The sequence below is a fragment of the Schistocerca cancellata genome, chromosome 1, assembly GCF_023864275.1.
Source record: "Schistocerca cancellata isolate TAMUIC-IGC-003103 chromosome 1, iqSchCanc2.1, whole genome shotgun sequence".
Taxonomy (NCBI): Eukaryota; Metazoa; Arthropoda; class Insecta; order Orthoptera; family Acrididae; genus Schistocerca; species Schistocerca cancellata.
In genome coordinates, this window is record NC_064626.1 from 203,755,735 (window position 1) to 203,777,847 (window position 22,113).

The 22,113-nt window shown below is 42.4% G+C and overlaps 2 protein-coding genes across 7 annotated transcripts in view; one reads left to right on the plus strand and one right to left on the minus strand.

The window, feature by feature from the left end:
* LOC126168566 (double-stranded RNA-specific editase 1) overlaps positions 1–22,113 on the minus strand; it is a 152,469-nt gene that overhangs the window by 90,654 nt on the left and 39,702 nt on the right. The window lies entirely within an intron of this gene.
* The window catches only part of LOC126168613 (tyrosyl-DNA phosphodiesterase 2-like), a 182,140-nt gene that overhangs the window by 45,893 nt on the left and 114,134 nt on the right, over positions 1–22,113 (plus strand). The window contains exons 1-2 of one of the 6 annotated variants that reach the window (XM_049920577.1): positions 5,187–6,207; positions 7,620–7,779. The exons of 3 other annotated variants lie outside the window; for them this stretch is intronic. The gene's annotated coding sequence lies outside the window, so the exon portion shown is untranslated. Of the gene's footprint in view, positions 1–5,186; positions 6,208–7,619; positions 7,780–22,113 lie in introns of those variants that run through there. 2 more of the 6 variants (XM_049920576.1, XM_049920575.1) reach the window with 2 other exon arrangements.

A 22,113-nucleotide genomic window follows, 5' to 3' on the forward strand; every position in this document is an offset into this window, starting at 1 on the left:
CTGAGATGTTGAAGCAGTTGGTTATGAATGGAATTTGGGCCAGGGGCCGTATCATGAGAAGAAGATAGAGCAGAAAGAAATTCCCATTCAGTAAAAGGTTCGTTGTAAGATTCTGACTCACAAGGGGTGAAACATAAGGTGGAAGCTTCAGCCCGCTGTTTTTGATGAAGGAAAGCAGCTGGATAGGAGGCTGACGCTGATGCCACTGCAAAATGGGTCGCTAGATGTTCTGCAAGAACTAATGGGTCCGTACAAATGCCATCTGGGAGGTGAAGGCCTGCGAGGGTGGACTGCCGATGGCAACCTTGGAGAGAGCGAAGTGTAGCCCATACCCGTGACAGAGGGACAGTAGAACCAAGGGAAGAAACGAATCGTTCCCAACATATCCGCTTGCTCTGTTTGATTAAATAACGGACTTTAGCGCGAAGGCGTTTAAAGGTAGTAAGGCTGGCTACGGATGGGTGGCTCTTAAAGTGTTGCAAAGCTCGATGGCGATCACGGATGGCAATGGCAATAGCCGTACTCCACCACGGGACTTGCCGGCGACGGAATGGTCCAGATGAGCGCGGGACAGCAAGGCTAGCAGCGCGAACAATCGCGTCAGACACGTCACGTAGGACGTCATCAATACAACCCGACAAAGAGGGAGAAAACGCGACCTATGCAGTGTATAGAGGCCAATCGGCGCGTTGGAAAGACCAACGAGGCAACCTGTCCATCGGGGAGCGGGAAGGGAGCGTGATAATCAACGGGAAATGGTCACTATCACAAAGGTCGTCGTGTGGCGACCAGTGTAATGAAGGGAGGAGAGAGGGAGAAGAAAGAGAAAGATCAATGGCAGAAAAGGTACCATGACCGGCACTGAAATGAGTAGGGGAGCCATCATTAAGAAGGCACAGGTCGTGGTCTGCAATAAATTGGTCTATAAGAAGACCTTGTCTAGATGGAAAGGCACTGCCCCACAAAGGATGATGAGCATTAAAATCCCCGAGGAGGAGGAAGGGAGGAGGGAGTTGCTGAAGAAGGGCGCTTAAGGTAGCAGGTGTAAGAGTCCTGTCAGGAGGGAAATAAAGATTGCGAACTGTGATTGCAGAGTCAAAGTGGACCCTAACAGCAACCGCTTCCAATGTAGTTTGAAGAGGAATCCACGTGCTAGCAATGTCTGTACGGACCAATGTACAAACGCCACCAGAAGCCCGCAGGGGTCCGACCAGATTTCGACAGAAAACACGGAAACCACGGAGGGTCGGTGAGTGAGCATCAGTAAAATGAGATTCCTGGAGAACCACACAAGCTGCAGAGTAGGACGAAAGAAGGGATTTCAATTCCGGAAGGTGGCGATAGTATCCATTACAATTCCATTGGAGAACCACAGAACTATGGTTTAATTGGGGGCTGAACACTTTAAATCCAGTCATACCGCCGGGTCCCCACCCGTCACCGACAAGGAGGGGGCGACATCCATGAACGACAGGTCAGAATCCGGTTGTGAAGTCGGGGAAGGGACCTCCGGTGACACCAGAGGCTCTTTGTCCCGGGACTTATGTTTCTTCTTCCGTTCAGGCTGCGATCGAGGAGGGCTGTGTGGCATGAAGGAGCCAGCTGCAGCAAGATCAGGAACAGAAAGAGACCGGGCGACCTGGGGGCCGACAGACCGCGACTCTCGCGCTCGTCGCGCGGCAGCAGACCTTTGGCCTGGAAGGTGCCGGGAAGGGGCATCCCGGGAGAGGCGCCCTTGACCGGCAGACGCCGAAGGAGTGGGACACTTCTCCGGCTGGGGAGGGGGAGCAGCGCCCAGAGGAGAAGGTGCGTGTGCCGCAGGGGAGGGGGGGAGGAGAGAGGTCTGGGATGGGGTTAAGGAAGGGGGAGGAAGGGGTGAAGATGCAACCAAGGCGTAACTAGATGTCATGGACACAGGGTGGAGTCTTGCATATTTCTTACGGGCCTCTGTGTAGGTTAAACGATCGAGGGACTTATACTCCTGTATCTTTTTTTCCTTCTTATATACTGGGCAATCTGGTGAACGTGGAGAATGACTAGCATGACAATTTACACAGACAAATGGGGGAACACAGGGACTCCCCTCACGGAGTGGACGTCCACAGTCACCACAGAGAGGGGCCTGTGAACAGCGGGAAGACGTGTCCAAAACGCAAGCACTTAAAACACCTCATAGGAGGTGGGATGTACGGCTTCACATCACAACGATAGACCATAATCTTAACTTTCTCAGGGAGGGTATCCCCTTCAAAGGCCAGGATAAATGCACCAGTATCAATATGATTGTCTTTAGGACCCTTCTGAACACGCCGAACAAAGTGAACACCCCGCCATCCGAGATTGTCCCGAAGTTCCTCATCAGTTTGAAGGATGAGGTCCCTGTGAAAAATCACACCTTGTACCATATTTAGAGACTGGTGGGGGGTATTGGACACAGGTATTGTGCCAAGATGGGTACAGGCGTGAAGGGCCGCAGATTGGGCAGCTGAAGCAGTTTTTACCAGCAACGAACCCGACCGCATCTTGCTCAGGGAGTCCACTTCGCCAAACTTGTCTTCAATGTGTTCCACAAAGAATAAAGGTTTGGTATTGGTGAAAGTATCTCCATCAGTCCTGGTGCAAACTAGGTAACGGGGGAAAGGTTTTGCCCCTAGCCGACGGGCCTGACCCTCTTCCCAGGGGGTAGCCATGGAAGGGAAGGCCGAAGGGGCAAGAGAAGCAGCACTTGAGGAATCAGTTCCACGCAGAGAGACGGCCGCAGAAGAACGGCCAGAGTTCTGGACCCGTATGCGTTTCATTTACATAGCGTCCGCCCTGATACCACCCACTCCGATCAGGGGCTCTCCTCACGGGCGCCACCCAGCCACAGCAAGGGCCGTCTGGCACGGCGGCCATTGCCGGGAGTTCCGATGCTCCAGGAGGACGAGCAACCACTCCAAGGCATGCATGAGGAGGTCACAGCTCAGGTATCAGAAGTGTGATCCCTGTGTTTTCAGGGGGCTCAACCAAAAGGGTACATAGCGACCCCACCACACGGGCTGGCTATGCACCCTAGCATCAGACAACGACGTGAAAGAAAAGATGGAATGTACTAGGAGGGCGCACGTCGGAGACACTAGGTAAGGTGCTCTTCCCCAAATGGCTCACACTACGGAGGAGAAATTTTGTAATGGAGGTCAAACCCCAGAGGGGGACCAAGGAATGCCAAAAGGAGGAGATGATTATGCAACAAAGCAGAATTAGAAAACCAACAGAACCAGGAGGATAGCGGGGCCAACATAAGCAAGGACACCAAGAGAGGGAGAGGGCGAGGGGAAAGGAGCAAGGAGGGGAAGGGAAAGGGAAAGGAAATGCAGCCCTGGAGAGAAAGAAGGCTGCAATGGCTCGGGGCCCCGTGCTCGCCACGCACATATCGACAAAAGAGTTGTGGACCCCCTGGGGGGGGGGGGGGGGGCGCTCTCAATGGAGCACGTTATCATGAATTCATACGGGATACTCTACCTGTGCTGCTAGAACATGTGCTTTTACAAGTACGACACAACATGTGGTTCATGCACAATGGAGCTCCTGCACATTTCAGTCGAAGTGTTCGTACGCTTCTCAACAACAGATTCGGTGACCGATGGATTGGTAGAGGCGGACCAATTTCATGGCCTCCACGCTCTCCTGACCTCAACCCTCTTGACTTTAATTTTATGGGGGCATTTGAAAGCTCTTGTCTACGCAACCCCGGTACCAAATGTAGAGACTCTTCGTGCTCGTATTGTGGACGGCTGTGATACAATACGCCCTTCTCCAGGGCTGCATCAGGAATTTCATGCGACGGAGGGTGGATGCATGTATCCTCGCTAACGGAGGACGTTTTGAACATTTCCTGTAACAAAGTGTTTGAAGTCACGCTGGTACGTTCTGTTGCTGTGTGTTTCCATTCCATGATTAATGTGATTTGAAGAGAAGTAATAAAATGAGCTCTAACATGGATAGTAAGCGTTTCCGGACACATGTCCACATAACATTTTATTTCTTTGTGTGTGAGGAATGTTTCCTGAAAGTTTGGCCGTACCTATTTGTAACACCCTGTATGTCAAAAACAATGTACCACAGGAGAACAGGAATTTGAAGATAGATGATACTTTTCAGTTGTATCGGTTCTCTAAGGTGTTCCCCAAAGTGTCTAGAGGACTTCAGTGAGTCACGTACACAAACTTGAAAACAGTGATGCATAAAGAGCCCACTGTCTTGACTTAGCAATAGAACCGTTGCTGATCCAAGCAGACGACTGCAATAGCAACAGCGAGACCTCGGCCAGCAGCGAAAGCGATTAACGTAGGTTTTATTTCATTCATCACTCTTTCCTCCAAAACTCATTCGAGGTAATCGACTGTTAAACGTAAAATATGTATCGTTGTATAGTTACCGAGAGCTCCGTGTAGCCTACATCGAGCGCTCACTTGCGGTTTCCCATATTATTGCCTTCTGCAGCCTCCCATGTATTACCGTCACTAACGCAGTTACTTTACAAACTCTCTAACTGACGAACACGGTAAGTATTGATTATTAATTACATAAAATGTAACCAAAGAAAGTTAAAGGTTACACTTGGGGTTTCTTTGTTGGAAATAGTTAAAATGATGAGCTTAATCGCAGCGTCTTGTCTTTGATATTATAGTGATGAAACGACTAATCAGAAAGTAACGAAAATCCGTCTACAAATAGAACAAAATAGTGTCTAAACTGTGCAAAGAAATTTTTTCTCCCAATTACAGACTTCTACGACACTCAACGTTGACACTCACCGGAAAATGCCGGATTTCTACAGCATACGTCGCCTAAAATATAATATGCATACACTAAATAAAAGTAGGAAGGTACAACACATCAATGTTCGTCATGTAATGTAACCGGATCATAAGCTCAAAGTCAAGGATCAATCATTAGAGAGGGAAAGAATTACCTATCTTCAAATGTAGTGAGCCATGTTTGCACCCAAAGGCTGATTGATAATAGCAAAAATGATTATCAAATTACATTAGGGTTGATAACAAGGAAGAAAGTAGGGGGAGGCGACGGCACTGGCTTCCAGCCAATCCCACGGCTCTCGTAGCAACAGCAATCGCCAGTCGCTGACCTCCCACCCACGGCTACCTCGCTTCCCGCTTACATCATGCTTCAGTTTCAGGCAGTTTCTTGTCCGGTATGATCGTTAGCTGTGTGCTATAATTTTGTTTGTTGTAAGTTTGTACGGCTTTGTAAGGTTATCGTTTTAATTAAAGTGACACTCTTGTGACACTAAACAATGGCAGAAAGGAAAAGTTCGACGTCATTCATCCGGCTAGGAGATTAACATGAAAGGTCAAACGAGAGACTGAGTGTTCGATACGTACCTACTACGAGGAAGAAAATTTAATGGTGATCCGCTTCTCTCCGTTAGTAAGGAGACAGAAACAACCGATGAAGCTTTGAATACACACAAAGCCCTGTTTCATAAACAGGGAAGGAAAAGTTAGCAAATGAAGATTAAGCTGGAGAATCATCAAAGCTATTAAGTCCAGAAAAAAGTTGTGTGGGTTAGAGAATTATAACAGGTTTCTTTTTTGTTGAGAATGGGATTGGCCTCAGCATGATTATGATTGTTATAGCAGAAAGAAGCATCATACGCACAACACATTATCAGGGCGTTCGAGGAACCAGATCCATCCATCCTCAAAGCAGTAAACACCTTTATTTGCAAGTCTTCACAGCCCGAGCTTCACCGAAGAAATTTCACGGACGTGAGTTGTTTATTTTTACGGAAATGAAACGTGGATGACAAACACTGTTCAGAGAAAAGAGAACACAAGCTTTGATATGTCTTGCTACGGGAGGATGCCGAAGATTTGATGGGTATATCGTACAACTAATGGTGAGACATTGGTGAGATAACACATTTATGGCACAACATAAATAACAGAAGAGATCCGTTTATAGGACACATGCTAAGGCATGAATGAATCTACTGCTTCGTAATTCAGGGAAGTGTGGGGTAAATATTTTAGAGAGAGGCCAAGGCTTCAGTACGGTAAGCGGGTTCCAATGGATGTAGGCAGAGATGAAGAGGCTTGCACCGGATACACTAGTGTGGAGAGCTACACCAAACCAAGCCTTCGGACTGAAGGCCACACAGGTTGATCGAGCTGAAGGTCGGGAATGCACAAAGTACAACGAATGGTAAGTTGCTGCATAACAAATATGTCATCTTCATTTTTATATTTGCCAAAGTAATTCTCAGCTTCTCTAGTTCTACCACTGTACTCAATTAATGCGCACATAATATTAATTGCGTATTTTTTTATGCTAGAAATAAATGGGCAAATCATAAATAACCTTGTATTGCGTAGCTCATAATGAAATACAACGGGCGTCTGTCAGTCTTTCGCACACTTAAGCATGCTATCCAATAATTCGAAAATATTCAGTCATCAAGAAATGCATATACCCCTTAAAAATCTAATTCTGTAAATAATAAAATCATGCAGGCATTCGTGAACACGCTGATTCTTGTTACGTCTTTTAACAATGAATGGTATTAAGTGTTTGAGCGAGTTGAACAAAAGGCCAAATTAAGAACTTGTTTCATACAGGACAGGAAAATTCTGTCCTGCAGCTTTATATGGCATTCTGCAAGTAATTTTGGACAGTATAGTTGTAATTTGACGTTTATATCATACTTGTTCCTCTTAAGTTACTGAAGCTAAATATTAGTGGATGGCTTAATTCTCTCCCAAGGGCTTTATTTCCGTAACGAACCACTCGATGTTTCTGTGTGGCAATTCCCTCCTGTTGTCTTCCATGAATGTCTCTCCGTCTTCTTCATGCGGATTCGACTATGGTGTCAAAACAATTATGGCACGAGATGAGACACCACAAATTATGATAGTTATTTTCGGGAATAATTTAATATACTGTAACATAATTGATGTAAGTACTATATAACCTTGTCCATCATGACTCAAGACATAAAAGGAAGGTTTCTGCAACAATCTAGCACTTAAAACAGTCACAGCAAACATTCTCTAACCATTAATTTTGTTTTCACTGTGAATTACTAATACTGAACGAAAACTATTGTTCCATTGATTCTAGACGGTTTGTTTATTGCTGTATCACAAGGGATGAATTACCAATATTTAAGAACAACGAACTCGGGTAAAGTAAATGCGTAAGGGATCAACATCCGGCAAAAGAAATTGTGTGTGTTTATTAAGCTGGGTTAGAACAGTCAACATGACAATTCTGTGCCTCTTCCAATGCGGTTTCCTGCCTAAGCAAAACTCAGCTGGTTCGACAGTAGCAAACGGGTTGGCTGTCATACTAGACACAACATCGTCATTTGCCTAATAAACATGATTTTCACCAAAGCGAACCCGACGGCTCCTGGAGCTCCAATACTTGACTGATGTTTTAATTACGAGCCACTTATCTAGTTGCGTGTTGCGCGAACGAAACAGCATTTTCTCCTTTTCCATATTAACACCAAAAGGGCGCACTATAAGCTGTTCCAAATAATATTGTCTTCGTGTATCCGGCTATCTTGCCTAACCAGATTGCTGTGTTGACAAAAGTATTTCTCGCTTTTTCAGATTTTCTTGAAGGCTTCGTTTTTGGGTCATAGCTTGTGACTCTCGACAGAAATCTTCTTCTCCGAAGGACATGGAATAAATTTCTACCCGAAGCGTCTCGCTCTTGTGCCGTTGGAGAGTCTCTTTACATTCTAATGTGTGTTGGAAGACAGAACGCGAGGTATATATATATATATATATATATATATATATATATATATATATATATATATATATGTATATGTATGTGTGTGTGTGTTGTACTGATAATTTGTTTTTATTTCGTGTGTTTTCAAGTTTATAATCTAGTTTTAATTGCCTTCTCAGCGTATGTGCTGAAAATCAATGAGGGCAGTTCCACCCATGCCTTCCTTACGTCTCGGTCAATGATTTCATCCACCCATCGTCTATGATAATTTCTCCTTGTATGCTAAATACTAGATTGTGTTGTCTCCAGACTACGTTTAAATTTCGGGCGACTTAAACACTCCCTAGGACATCAAACGGTTTTTTTTTTCCTTCTTCTTCTTCCTACAGGTACAATGGCGAGCCACACAGTTTTGTTTACTTGTAGCACTGCTTAAAAAGCCTGATGTTTACTATCTAGTTCGCTTTTATTTTCTGAGCTCAGAAACGGTCGTATAGGGCATTTTCGTATACTTATACTTTGCACAACAAAAGGCATACATGCCTCTCTCCATGTGCCGAAATTTTCGTTACATTCATGATCATTACGCGACGTATACTGTGTAGGCAATGTAGCTATGGCTCAAATTATCAACAGTACCTTTTCTAGAAAATTTGTCGCTCACGTTTTGGGTAAAAACAACGTAAGTTTTCCTTCTACCACTCTTTTTTAACGATCCCTGGACAATTCTCTCATACTTCAATATGGTTATATTGTTTTGTTACTTGACCAAACAATGGAACAGACAATTGCGTTGCAATTTCCTGGATGAAACAACCGTTAGTCTTCCATCGTCCCTAATGAGCTAGTCATCGAAGACACAAACGCTTCGCGAAAGAATTTTATTTATCTTACTTACTACTGATTTTACATGTTCCTTAATCATGTAATTAAAGACCCGTGTGGAAGTCAGGCTGAAATGGTTCGAGATTCAGAAGAATGGACGCGAAGAAAACAGCCAAAATGTATGAAGGTTTTTAACTACCGTTACCAGTCATACAATTTGTTAACTAATGTATTAGTTATTTATTGTGCGACATGTTTCGAGGGAATACCTCATCTTCAAGCAATATGGTATTACAAAAACTACTTCACAATAAGGTCATACAGATGTTAAACAGCCTTTTCATAGACGCTGTGGTTATCCTGTGGAAGAAGAGAAAACCTAGTAAGAGGCGAAGTCACTTTGTAAGCTTGACTGATGTTTGCATGTTTACAAAACATTTTCATGAAAACACAAGCGACATCGCCTCTTACTAGGTTTCCTTTTCTTCTACAGGATAACCACAGCATCTATGAAAAGACTGTTTAACATATGTATGACCTTACTGTGTAATTGTTTTTGTAATGCTATATAGCTTGAATGTGAGGTATTCCCTCGAAACATGTCGCAAAATAAATAAATAACACATTAGTTAACAAATTTTGTGACTGGTAGCGGCAGTTAAAAACCTTTACATATTTCTTGAGGCAGTCACAGTCGAAAAATAATCAAGATGGCTTAAAAGAAAAAGCCAAAATGTAGTTTGAGAAAGAACGCTACAAAGAGCACATAGATGACCAAGAAAGAAAATGATCGTGCAGGACGAACATGTATTTGCAACAGATTATAAGTACAGAGCGCTTATTCAACCGGGAAACAAGATCTGGTTTAGGAATGTTCTTTTTACCTAGTCTCATAGTAGCTGAAGTATTTCTCCTGTTTATTCCAAGTGCTTTATAAAGTCACTGCAGCTTATTTAAGTTCTTTGTGTCTTCATTATATGTCAGACATTGCCTCCAAAAGAACACAGAACTGATCACATTTAAGCGGTTCGATAGATTTTCTACAACTAGATGTAGTCAAGTTGCTGGTAAACAAACAATTATGAAGTATCGCACAAAATTTGTCAACAGGTTCCTGAGTGATAAACTATTATTGTAAACGACGACGCTCTGTCAAGGTAGGTGGGAATTTGAATACCCTTTTGAAATGGAACGCAACAGTGAGACAACAGGGGAAACCACGCTAAATATATGATGGCATTGCAGATAAATTTCCATTTGAATATCGATAGTGACAATTAAACAGCACACGCAGCCGACAGTGTTATTGGCCATGTACTGTTCGTGCGTGAGAACAATGCGCCACGGGAAAGTGGCTGCGAGTGGAGTGGCGTAGTCCACACAGATGTTCTAAAAACATTTTCATGAATGCAACTAGATCAAAATTTTAACTGTGATTTACTTGAGGTGTTGACGGATATAAATATATTTAATCGTCTCACGTCTTCAACCGATATTTCTTAAATAATTTCATTTGTGTTCTGGGTATCAGTAAATGTTGGATCAATAATTAATAATTGGACTGTTTTCACAACCACTGGAATGTGTGTTTTCTTTGCGATACATATTTCGCGTTATTCAGTTAGTACAAAACTGACAGGATTTTTCATCAATTTCTGGCTTCTATGTGAACGTGACGTCTGCATTCGTAGAATTTTTAACTTTGTCACAGATGCTACAAATAAATAATGAAAAATACTGTGGGACCGTAGTAGGCGACCGATTACGACACAAGGCTGGCAACCACGTCTACTGGTAAGGCAATGTTTTTTCAGACGGCCAGTAACAGTTCATTGGCAGTCGCGGGGCGGAAGAGCGCGAGGAAAGAACTGTTTCCCCTCTCCCTGCCCCCCTCCCCTGCCCTTAGCTTCATTCTTCTGGGAGCTACCAACTCTACTGTGGAAAGATTTTCATGTCGGCATGTTGGTAGTCAACTCCCGGTGCGCCATTAGATAAGAAATACTTCCTTCCGCACTTTACGATAACCGACTATAGCCATGTCTCGTAACAATGTACTCGAGGAATTCTGAAATAATTAACCTACTGAACATGGGTAGTGGTTTTAAATCTTAGGGGAAGAAGCATTTTTTCCATTACGAGTCATTAACCAGCACAGATGTATGACGGTTGGGCAGCTCCCATATTAACACGGAGGATCCGCCTTGAGAATGAGCTGTGGATCTCCACAGTTTTTCCAAAAGACTGTTACTTTCCGTAACTTCTAATAAATATGTGGAATATATTCCATCGATGCGTTAACGAAAACAAACCGGTGGAGCAATAGAGCAAAAACTAAACTTCAGTTCTGCAAGTCCCTCAGAAAATACTACTTCCACAGTTCAGCCTCTAACAATATGAAGGATGGACACTCGCTAATTAATAAAAAGCGAAAATCAAACGTGGTGTGGCTGAGACTTCACCTGTAAGCACACATTCTAAGGGTGATTTTTGGAATCACGCGAAATCTGACAACCAATAAAAAGTTATAGCAAGTGACTAGTTTGATTATCGTTGTGACAGTTACGATGTTCAAATCTTTGAAGAATAGGGAATCAGCCCTATGAACATCAACAGCTGAGATAGCACGCCAAGCAAGGCAGGGAAGACAGAATTGGCAGGAATGTACAAAAACACAACAACTTTGAAGACACTTATGTAAAGGAGAGAACACGCGAATGAAGATGAAATGAGAGGTACGCGATACTGGACGAGAATTTGACAGTGCTGAATGACGGAGTGCAGGTTTAAAGTAGAAACATTTCCCAGAATTATTAAGATCCTTGGGAGAACCATTTGGATGAAAGATATAACAGACATGTTCCAAGAAAGATGTAAAGATCCCAATACGTTCTGGTGCAGATGTATTAATGAACCGTAAGTTTAATAATACATTGTTGCAAAATACGGATACAATTACTTATAGTAGAATGGGACAACCACTAGAAGACAAACTCAGCGAAGACCAGTCTGGGTTTAGGGTATACATAGAAACTCATGAGACAATTTTAGGACGACTGCAAGAAGAAAGTCGTGCATTTACAGCGTTTTTACGTGTACAAAAAACTTTTATTAAAAACTGGGTCAAAGAGACCCTTTGAAAATCTTAAGTTTACAAGGAGTTGCTGTCATCAATTGCAACGGAGCCAGTGAGACACACTTCACCTTTCGAAAAACCTGTTGTGGCCCTTTTCAAGGGGAAGTAAGCACTAGAGAGTAGTGGATTATTACACGTCCTCAGTTAAAACATACGGCGAAAATAATTGAACCCCTTTAGGGAAAGAGAAATAAATGGCAAGAACCACCTTGTGCATTTGTATGTGTGTGCCTAGAGTTCTCATTGAACATGCTGAACAGCTTGTTCCAGCAGCCACTGTGAGAACTGCATGTAACCAACTGTAGATTGTGGCTCACATTGGAACGAACTATGCCTATCGTCTGGGCTCTAAGGTCGTAGTTAGATCACTATAGCGACTTGCAGGCACGATCGAAAAAAACAACTTTGATCACAATCACCACATGAACCGAAGGCATCCCAGACTTACGTTATAGTGCTGAAAATTGTATGGTCCCTAAATGGGTCAGGGACACACCACGCACCAGAGGCTGCCACCCAGCTGAAGAGTGCACTAGGTTTTTTTGTTAGTTACTTGTAAACAAGGGTCTAGCAGAACGAACAGCTGAAGGAGGTGGTACTTGATACACTAACCTATATCATCGTTTACGTGGTTTCCCAACTGTATATCACATCCCTGAGGACCTCTTCTTGTCAGTATAAAGGGTGGGCATAAATTTATAAGAGTCTTACTGATCATCAGGCTCGCCACCTGGTGTAAGAGAAAACCTTAGAGACAACCTAATTCCCTGGTTCAATGTTCACTAATCATAATGTCGTTATTGAAGGACACTTTCATCATCTAACAACCAAATAGGACAATTACAGTTTTGTAAGTGGTGGGCATGAAAAGAATCCTGTGAAACATTCCTATATTTACTAGAAACCTTCCACTCATTATGGAAATACAATGGATCTCATGGTAACAGACAGACCTGACCCCTTTGAGAATGCCTATGTTAAAACTGGTATCAGAGGTCATGAGAGTTATAGCAATAATAACTACTTAAGTATAAAGGACAGCTAAAACAAGTAGAAAGACTCTGATAATAAACTACAGAAGATGTAATGGCGTCGTATCTCAAGAGGGAATTCCAAATATTTAGCTCTGGGCAGAATGCAGAGGAATTTTAAAAGAATCTGTGACCAGGCACTGGATTTATATGTGTACGTAGCAGAACAGTGTATGACAAGAGGGAGCTGAGGCCTCCATGGTAAACACAAATTTCCGAAATAAATAGCGACTATTGAATAATAGATATAAAACAAAGTGTGTGGCACAGGTAAATGGAGACTGAATGAAACACATCTGGCAGTCGAGAGGGAATGTGTGAAACCTTCAGTGAATCCCGTAGCAGAATCTTACCGAAAGATCTCTCACAAAAATCAAAGGAAATCTTATGGTCTACTGCTAGGGCTGTCAGTGACACCAAAGTTAGCGTTGCGGCACTTATGGATGACACAGGAACTGAAGTTGAGAGTAATATAGGCAATCAAATTCTGACCTGTTTTGGGCAATGTTCCATTACTAAAGGAAGATACTGCACTAGTTTACTCTTCGTCCCGCTGCAAAAGTGAGTGATATAGATATTAAGTGTCATCGGCGTTGTGAAACAGTTAAAATTGCCAAAATTTAACAATGTTTCGGGTCCCGATGTAATCTGCATCAGATTCTTGACAGAATTTGCAGTTAGGTTAGTTCCCATTTTAATTATGTTATACACCGTGCATAGGTTGAAAGCAAACAAGATGGGAAAATAAACTCTCCAGTGAGGTGAGGAAAGTGCTGGTCTCACCCGTCTACACGGAGGATATTTATTCTGCGAAAGACCACATTAAAATTAAAGGGCATCAGATACTTTTAAAGCTGTCATTCTTGCCGCACTACATGCGCGTCTGGAACGGGAAGAAAGCATAACGTATGACACCATACTAAGTATGCTGCCATGAACTTCTCAATGGTTTGCAGAGTATGTATATAGCTCTATAAATAAAGGAAGCGACAGGTTATCTAGTAGTTATCCAGTAAGTAAAAAAGGTGTTGAAGGCTAATAAAGGCTACAGATAGAGATACTGAATTAAACGCTCTGGGCAGTCAAGAGGCCACGGTTGTGTCCTACCCTCCATATTACTCAAACTGTAGGGATGCAGTAAAGGAAACGAGGCCGAAATTGGGAAAAGAAATTAAAAGTTCAGGGAATAGGGATAAAAACCTTTATGGAGAACAAATGCAAATAAAGTGTTTTCAATAACGTATTTATTTCACCGATGTACATTTCAGTGCACATCTTCGTCACCAAGTGGTAAGCTGCTTATCAAGTATTTGTTGAAGCGTGAAGATGAAGATCTACTTCGTAATGTACATTGGCAAGTGAGGCACATCGTTGAGAAGACGGTATACGAACATCAATTCATCAGTGATAGTGATGGTTGAATTCCATGAAGATGATGAAGAAGAAGAAACTTTCCAGGCTTTGAATTCAAAGAAATTTTATCGACGGCACCTAAGAGATATATATCAAGTAAGTGACTAAGAGATGGTACTGATACCCCAGGGTCACAAAACAGGAGAGAACAGTGTTACAGAAGCAACGAAAAAAAGCGTGCCAAATTTGTAATAGCGCAAAATTCCCAAAATTGCTAAAGTTTTTACTGAAGTTTTCGAAATTTAGCCAATGCGAGACGCTTTTAATTGTTTCCACAACGAAACTCAGTCTCAAGACGGATTTATTGGCAGAACACTTAGAAAACGCAAGTCTCCTAAAGAGACTGCTTACACACGGTCGTCCACCCTCTTCTGGAGTACTGCTGGGCGGTGTGGGATCGGCATCCGATATGATTAACGAAAGACATGGAGAAACTTCGAAGACAAGCAGCTGGTTTGTATTATTGTGAAATAAGGGGGAGGGGGTGCCTCAGATATGGCACGGGAACTGGGCGGCAATCATTAACGCAAAGGCGTTTTTTGTTGCTGCAAGATCTTCTCATGAAATTTCAATCACCAATCTTCTCCTCCGATTGCGAAAATATTTTGTTGGCGCTCATCTCCCCGACTACATAGAGAAAAATGATGATCATACTGAAGTAAGAGGAATCAAGAGCTGGAAAGATTTAAGTGTTCGTTTTTCTCGCACTGTTCGAGAGTGGAACGGTAGAGAAATAGCTTGAAAGTGATTCGATGAACCTTCGGCAAGGCACGTAAGAGTGAACCGCAGAGTAATCATGTAGATGTAGGTGACTTCTGTTGTTGTTGTTGTTGTTGTTGTTGTGGTCTTCAGTCCTGAGACTGGTTTGATGCAGCTTTCCATGCTACTCTATCCTGTGCAAGCTTCTTCATCTCCCAGTACCTAATGCAACCTACATCCTTCTGAATCTGCTTAGTATATTCATCTCTTGGCCTCCCTCTACGATTTTTACCCTCCCCGCTGCCCTCCAATACTAAATTGGTGATCCCTTGATGCCTCAGAACATGTCCTACCAACCGATCCCTTCTTCTAGTCAAGTTGTGCCACGAACTTCTCTTCTCCCCAATCCTATTCAAAACTTCCTCATTAGTTATCTGATCTACCCATCTAATCTTCACTGCTGATGACTCTACAATTCTATGAGGTAGCAAAGAATTAGCAAGGGCATGTGAACAAAATGCACGACTTGACAAGATGTTACAAGTTGGACATAAACAAAAATAAAACAAGGATAATAGATTGTACACTAATTAAACGTGACGATGTTGCGGGAATTAAGGAAATGAGACCCTAAAAGTATTAAATAGGTTTTTGCTGTTTGAGTAGGATACCGAGGATGGTCAAAATAATGAAATGCGCACCTGCAATGTCAAGAAAAGAATGTCTGAAAAAGACCATTAACAATTAAAAGAAATGAAAAATCGAAGTAAATATTTGGAATGTAGCCTCGTACGGAAGTGATACGTGGACGACAAACAACGCAGACGAGGAGGGAATACGAACTTCCTGACAGATTAGAACTTATGCCGGACTGGAACTCTGATCTGGCACCATTGCTTTATGCAGATAAGTGCTGTAACTACTGAACTTATGAAGGACAAGCCATGACACATCCTGACAGCTTTACTACCGCCATTACCTGATATCCACCTTCCGCACTTCGCTGCAGTGCTGCATGCCCTGCCAGACTAGCATTCCCGGAAGAAGGATACTTTAGGAGACTAAGGCTGGAATACACTCCTCAGGTTCAAGTCTATGCAGATTACAGATGTTATGCAGAGATTAAGAGACCTGCCCAGATTTACTAGTGTGTAGGGCTGCAGCAAATCTGTCATCAGACAGGAGACAACAACAACAACATGTCTAGACACGGCAACATGAAAAGAAACATGTAGCTACACAACACGGCGGAAACTCGGTAAAATTTAAGAACATGAAATATGAATCCAGCACAAACGGTTCTGCATTAGTAACAGCAGGGGCCAACAACATTTTACAGTACACATTCATTAGAGTACATTGTGAAAATCAAGTAAGTATGTTTGTTTCACGACGGTGAACTCCACTTTCTCCAATTTTTTCATTAACGCGATTTCAAAGAATTTTAAAGCAATGTAATCCTCCAGTCATTCTAATACAATATTACGAATTGCTTTATTTCGCTAAATGCACAACCTTCCATGTGTTGAACAGTCAACTTCAGTAGCGATTAACGGCTGTTTTATTACCTTGTTCTTCCTCTTCCATAGCGCTCAGTCCTTTTCTTGAGTCAAGGCCCCTGGCATTTCCTTCCACGTTGCTCATCCACAGTTGTCCCACAGCTCGTTTCAAGGGGTTAAAACGACTACCTACGCGGTGTCTTTTATATATTAACAGTCCACGTGTTCACCATTACATTTCACCACTTTGCACGTTATTCCTGTACTTTAGACATTCATGGATAGATCCCCAAGTTACCATCGAAATACACTCGGAGGGACACAAAATATGCTGGCTGCATCTTTCTGAACGGTAACATTTCGATTTACCTAAATTTGAGCTGGTTTGAAATACGTCCTGCCACCTACTGTACAGCGACTTCCGGAGTGCAAGTCCGGGTGAAACTGAGTACGGTGCACTTTGGCACGTGGGACCTGGCGAAATGTAGCAGCAGACCCTAGCCACTCGCAGAGCTCACCCCTCGCTGCTGCAGAGCTGTGCCCTCCTTCAGCCTGGCTTATTCCATTAATACTTCAAGGCACACAACGCTTGCTACTGCTCCCTTGTTTCCTGTTATGGACCGTATTACAACCGGAATTCGCTCCTTTAAGGCCCGTCTTACGAGCCACTGAATAGCAAAGCGTGCGCGCCTGCAAGCCATTGATGCCAGCTGTGACGTCTGCTCGCCCCCAACAGTTATGCCTCTCCGGATTTAGCTGAGATCCCTTTAAAAGACATCGTAGCCATGAAAATATCATATGATAAAAAAGTAAAGTGAACACAAAAGTTGCGAATTGAAATAGCCAGCAGCGCTGTTTGGTTGCTGTTAAATATTTAAACTAATTTATTAACTTTCGTATCCTTTTAGGTTGAGTTAATTTTGTTATTTTAAACAATATCAAAGCCTTCAAGAGCTGTCTTCAAGGTATGTCGCGCACATTTCGGCTACTAGTTATCTGGACACAAACTTTGTTATTTTCATCTTTCATTACCCACTCGAGAGAACAGAGCGCGCTATTGTACCACTTCGCACTTTTCGACCAAATTCTAATAAACTTTCCAGTTTCACAACTCGCCTAAGAACCCTCCCGAAAAATCATGTTTGGAACCCGGAGATCACATATTTCATTTAATTTTGAGAAGAGCTAGTGTGAATGCTGTTTGTTGTACGTGTTAGTGTGATCTATGAGTAGTTCCCCTATAGGTCAGTGGTTGCCCTTCCCATATAAGTTACGGTTTTTCCTGGGCGCAACTTGGCATTTAACTATATTTCCCGTAGTTATGCACGATTTACATGCTGTGCAATTCACCTCTACATTTTCTTCTTTCATCGGGCCCTTCCTATCAATTTCATTTCTAGATTTCTACCAGCGGGATAACTGTCTTTGTCACAAGGCCAGAATCGTGCCCCTGTGGTTTGTGGAGCATGATGGTGAACTCACGTTGTCTTTGCCACCAAAGTCGCCTGATCTGAACAGACTGGACGTTCCCGCATGCTTCGCAACATTTAACCACCGCCCCGTAATTAACGGGATTGCGTGAGCTGTGCGTGGACACTGGGTGCCAGGTAATTCCGGGAACCTGCCAAGGTCTATTCCAATCCACGACAAGCAGTATCACTGCTGTATTGCGTTCCAAGGGTGGATGGACCTAGACGTTATTAACCAGATCACTGTATACTAGTACTGCTTTGGTGAATCGTAGCTTTGTATCTATCTTCGCTATAATAGCCTGTTCATTATGCTGCTCGTAATCGTTCAGCCGCATCGCTCTTAACTTGTCCATCATGAAAGATACTACAGCTATGGTCACGAAAATAGGCATCTCAATGTCGCCTCACGTCCTACACCATAACTTGTTAGCGTTAATTTCAAATGTTAGTAAAAATTTGGAAAAAAATATTAGACATTCTACGTTGAGCCTAGAATATATTTGAGTTCTTATCAAAAGAAAATTCCTGCCAGCTGTCCAGAAAAGAAGTGAAAACGTTACAAGAATTTTTGCAGAAACTTTTTTTCCTTACTTCAACTTGTGGATGAACAGAACCACTGACATATTTGGACTAAAAATAATATGTGAATATTCTCTAACTTTATAGATGTATGTAGTACTTATTTTATAGTGATAACAAAGAAGTATTCCAAGATAAAATAGCGCACGAGGTGTGAAACTGTTCTGCCTGTGTAACAAACAATATCGTCGCTGATGAATTTGCCTTCTTTTAGTACTCATCTGGGCTCGCTGCGTAATATATGTCATAATGACAAATATTACACTACGAGACCAAGACGCTGCTGTATTCGATCATATTTTTGTTACAATAAGCCTATTTCGGAGTGACTGCCATGTTCAAGTTATATCACGGGGCCTTGGTATCCATATGATTTTGCTGTCTTAGTTGCTGACACTGCTGTATAAGTTTGCTCCTTTGATGTTGTGGAGCTATAGCAGATGTTTAACATTAGCTGAATCAGTTATTTCTGAAGTTGTCGAATTATGAAAATTTATTTAATAATGATGTTACTTGATAGTTTTATTGACAGTTGATTCAGCCATGTTATCATAATTTGACAACTTCTGAAATAACGGTTCCAGCTAAAGTTGAGCATCTACTATAGCTCCGCTAACATGAAAGGAGCAAACTAATTCAGCACTGACAGCAACTATGACAGCGATACCATAAGGATATCAAGACCAACAGATATAACCTGAAGATGGCAATCTCGCCGAAATAAGCCTATCGTAATAAAAATATAATCGAACATTGCAGGCCTTGATCCATAGAATAATATATAATTTGCGTACTGTTGGACATTGCAGAGACTTCCAGCGTGAAAGTTGTTAAGAAAACTACGAATCAATATTTGTTAACATCTAAGACATCATTATGATATCGTGTCACGGTAATTGTGACCCACCATCGGGGTTTCAGTTCCGATCGGTCGCCTTGATAGGACCGAGCATATTCCCTAACCACCCAAAAATTTACTTGCACCTCGTAGTGACCCTTCGTCGTCACTGCACACATCACCGATATAAGCTATACAAAAATAACTGTTGGTATTTTGAGGCCAATATTTCTGACGAAGTCGAGCAAAATATATTTTGCGTGTGTTTTTGTGTAATCCAGCTTTCATCGACGTATACTAGGCTTGTCCCCACGCATTTTACACAACTTCATTATTGCTGCCAGCTTCTCTGCATTCCAATAACATGTAGAGATTCAGCTGATGTTACCACACACTATTAATACGGGGTACAATCTATTAGGAAATACCACAAGATTTTGTTATTTTATGAATTTGCGCAAATTTTATATTATTCGTGGCTTATTCACCGTTGGTCACAACAGCAAAAAAACAAAATTCAGGAAATTCGATATAGGAATTTCAAATTGTTTTTGAACGTCTAATCGCCCTTTACGCACACCGATCACAGTAGCACTAAATGTGGGTCCTTGCTCTTGCATTTAGCTCACTACCGAACACACGTCAAAGCACCGTTCCACAGAAGACGAAACCACACATGAAATCCCACTGGAACACAGAACATTCACCTGTCCCTAACTTAATACATCTAAACATCTACGTGATTACTCTGCTATTCACAATAAAGTGTCTGGCAGAGCGTTTAATGAACCACCTTCATGCTGTTTCTCTACCGTTTCACTCTCTAACGGCACGCGGGAAAAACGAGCACTTAAATTTTTCCGTGCGAGCCCAGATTTCTCTTATTTTATCGTGATGATCATTTCTCCCTATGTAGGTGGGTGCCAACAGAATGTTTTCACAATCGGAGGAGAAAACTGGTGATTGAAATTTCATGAGAAAATCCCGTCGCAACGAAAAACGCCTTTGCTTTAATGGTTGCCACTCCAATTCACGTATCATGTCTGTGACACTATCTCCCCTATTTCGCGATAATACAAAACGAGCTGCCCTTCTTTGTATTTTTTCGATGTCATCCGTCAGTCCCACCTGATGCGGATCCCACACCGCACAGCAGTACTCCAGAATAGGGCGGACAAACTTAGTGTAAGCAGTCTCTTTAGTAGACCTGCTGCACCTTCTAAGTGTTCTGCCAATGAATCGCAGTCTTTGGTTTGCTCTACCCACAATATTATCTATGTGAGCGTTCCAATTTAGGTTATTTATAATTGTAATCCCTAAGTATTTAGTTGCATAATTTACAGCCCTCAGTTTTGTGTGACTTATCGCTTAATCGAAATTTAGTTGGTTTCTTTTAGTACTCATGTGAATAACTTCACACTTTTCCTGATTCAGGGTCAATTGCCACTTTTCGCAACATACAGATAGGTATCTTATCTAAATCATTTTGCAAGTCGTTTTGATCATCTGATGTCTTTACAAGACGGCTACTCAGATTGTGTCCTATGTCGTTAATATACAGGGTGATTCAAAAAGAATACCACAACTACAGGAATTTAAAACTCTGCAACGACAAAAGGCAGCTAAGCACTATCTGTCGGCGAATTAAGGGAGCTATAAAGTTTCATTTAGTTGTACATTTGTTCGCTTGAGGCGCTGTTGACTAGGCATCAGCGTCAGTTGATGCTAAGATGGCGACCGCTCAACAGAAAGCTTTTTGTGTTATTGAGTACGGCAGAAGTGAATCGACGACAGTTGTTCAGCGTGCATTTCGAACGAATTATGGTGTTAAACCTCCTGATAGGTGGTGTATTAAACGTTGGTATAAACAGTTTACAGAGAATGGGTGTTTGTGCAAAGGGAAAAGTTCTGGACGGCCGAGAAAGAGTGATGAAAATGTAGCACGCATCCAGCAAGCATTTGTTCGCAGCCCAGGAAAATCGACTCGCAGGGCTAGCAGAGAGCTGCAAATTCTACAATCAACTGTATGGAGAGTCCTACGAAACTACCCGAGGCGATGGATCGGCCGCCAGGCAGCCCGTGACAGAGCACTTCATCACTGGCCTCCAAGAAGCCCTGATCTTACCCCCTGCGATTTTTTCTTATGGGGGTATGTTAAGGATATGGTGTTTCGGCCACCTCTCCCAGCCACCATTGATGATTTGAAACGAGAAATAACAGCAGCTATCCAAACTGTTACGCCTGATGTGCTACAGAGAGTGTGGAACGAGTTGGAGTATCGGGTTGATATTGCTCGAGTGTCTGGAGGGGGCCATATTGAACATTCTGAACTTGTTTTCGAGCGAAAAAAAAAAACCTTTTTAAATACTCTTTGTAATGATGTATAACAGAAGGTTATATTATGGTTCTTTCATTAAATACACATTTTTAAAGTTGTGGTATTCTTTTTGAATCACCCTGTAGATCAGGAACACTAGAGGTCCTATAACACTTCCTTGGGGAACGCCTGATATTACTTCTGTTTTACTTGACGACTTTCAGTCTATTACTACAAACTGTGGCCTTTCTGACAGGAAATCACGAATCCAGTCGCACAACTGAGGCGATACTCCGTAGGCACGCAGTTTGATTAGAAGACGCTTGTGAGGAACGGTATAGAAAGCCTTCTGGAAATCTAAAAATATGGAATCAATTTGACATCCCCTGTCGATAGCACTTATTACTTCATGAGTATAAAGAGCTACTTGTGTTTCACAAGACCGATATTTTCTGAATGCGTGCTGACTATGTATCAATAAATCATTTTCTTCGAGGTACCTCATAATGTTCTAAAATCCTACTGCAAAATCGATGTTAGTGATATAGGCCTGTAATTCAG